The sequence below is a fragment of the Protopterus annectens genome, chromosome 4.part0 (assembly GCF_019279795.1).
Source record: "Protopterus annectens isolate FY-2018-M chromosome 4.part0, PAN1.0, whole genome shotgun sequence".
Lineage (NCBI taxonomy): Eukaryota > Metazoa > Chordata > Ceratodontiformes > Protopteridae > Protopterus > Protopterus annectens.
Window position 1 is genome coordinate 1,454,302,261 of NC_056733.1, and position 2,184 is coordinate 1,454,304,444.

A 2,184-nucleotide genomic window follows, 5' to 3' on the forward strand; every position below is an offset into this window, starting at 1 on the left:
ATGCTACTATAAACAAACCACTAAGTTGCTTACATTTAGTCTTCCAACTTTAGAAGTGAGCATGTTTCCCCAATTAATATCAGTAATATATACCACTTTATTAGTCAATACCATTTTTTATTGCCGGTTTATACGCTGCAGCCATTCAGCATGAACATTGCTGGAATTCAACCCAAGGGTATAAAATTCTGCATACCAGTCTTTTTTCGTTTACATATGTGGTGCACAGTGTCAAAGTTATTAAAGTTCAGAACTTTGATCTGCAAATAACAGCTGTTGCACCCTATTATGCTCAACTTTTATTTAACATTACATATATGACATGGATGCTGAATGTTACCACATGAAGCAAAGTTTGTAACATACTAGTAAGAAAAAAGTACGATTCAATATTCTCACTTCTGTTTTTATGTTTATTATTAGTGACTTGAAATGCAATCAAGTATGTTATCAAAATGAATTTTTTGAATGCATTGATATTTTAGAGCATGTGTTTAAGATCATGTTTTCTCAACTGGGTCCCACAAGGATAAACAAAATAAAATGGTGTGAGCTTTAGTACTTCTGTATTAGAGAATCTGTTCCAGGTTTTAGTGTGACTGTAAGTAAAAAGTCCAGTCCATGGTTTCTTTACTACTCACGCACAGATGTGACATAAAGCCAGATAACTAGGCACTAACAAATCATAGATTGTGCAGTCTGAAATTCTAAGTAAAAGGAAAAAAATTAAAGATTTTGGAAGGTCTGATTGTTACTATTAATGCATACCTTCTTGAAATTCTACTGAAATTATTTGTTGAAAAGCAGGCAGTATTAGGCTAGAGACTATATAAATTAGCTTGAACAAACCACTGATCTGTCTGAAAAAGCAGAAGACAAAGTATTCTAGCCCTTGTTGTCAAGAGAAGTGATTAGCTGTACTCTAGGGGGCTTTTTGTCCAAATAGAAGTTATGAGACTCTGCGCAGACAATATATCAATGTACAACTGCACAGCTAATAGGGATTATTTATAACGAGGTGAGCTCTGGATTTATACACTGCCTTCCTTTGACACTGTGCCCCAAATACCTTACAAATGAAAGGAAAGAAATTTAGGTTTGTAAAACCTTTCATATTGATTGCAATGCAGTTATCTGCAAAGGATGAAAGTACATTTTGATTTATTTAGTATATATGACACACATTATCCCAAAGTTTCCCCTAAATATAGTTTGAAAAATTGCTTCTCTGCCTTTTGGCTAAGATCAAGTGTAGCATCTGCTTTACTTTTTTACAGTGCCTTTGCACTTTTGCCATAAAGCATTTTACAAAAGGAAAGAAAGACTGTAGATAATCTATTAAATTCATATTTAATTAACTTTTACTTGTGTTTCTTAATGAGGCAGTTTCTCTAACACCAGATTTCACATTTCAGGAGCAAAACAAGTCACTTTGGAATAATATGATTTTCTTCAATTGATATAATAGGCAAGAAGAGGTGTTTGGCATTCCAGTTCAGCTCTTCATTTTTGTAGCAGGACTTATGTCATTTCAATCAAGACAACTTCATTAAAACTAGTATAATTGAATAAATAACACTGAACAAAAGGAATTCCTGCAACCACTGAGTTAATTTTGATTTTCTTTCTTTGATTGTTGGAATCTGGAACATCTCTGTTGCTGTCTTGTTAATTTTGATTATTTATTTGTTTATTTTTTTGGCATATGTGCTTAAATGTCTTCCATTTGTTGTTGTTGTGTTTAATTAATGTTTGTTGCAGTGGAGTTCTGCACATTTAGTGCAAGAATGAGTTTAATACTTGAAGGTATTTGCCCTATGGTCATAAATGTTGAATCACAGAGTTAGTACGTTGACGTTGACATAAAAGGGTATGGGGAATGAATTTCCCTAACATGAAGAGTTATAAGATGCTTTCCATCCTCCAAAAATAGTGTTTTTCATTTTGTGAAATTTTTCATGAAAGTGACTTTTAATGCTATTAACACAATGATAGCTGTTTTAGTGAAAACACCTCTAATTAAATGGTGTGAATCCATCCACAAACCACTGTGATATACTGCATCCTGCAGCATTTATACACAGTGAGATGCAAAGTCAGGTATGTTTAGTCTTTCAGTTTACTTTATGTAAGAAAATACTACTGCAGATGGAGAGGAAGGAATATTTTATTTATTTTGCCTGT

General features: G+C 33.0%; 1 pseudogene; it reads left to right on the forward strand.

Moving 5' to 3' along the window:
- The first annotated feature begins 1,219 nt into the window (after positions 1–1,219).
- Positions 1,220–1,432, forward strand: LOC122800578 (annotated as a pseudogene).
- Positions 1,433–2,184: the final 752 nt, after the last annotated feature.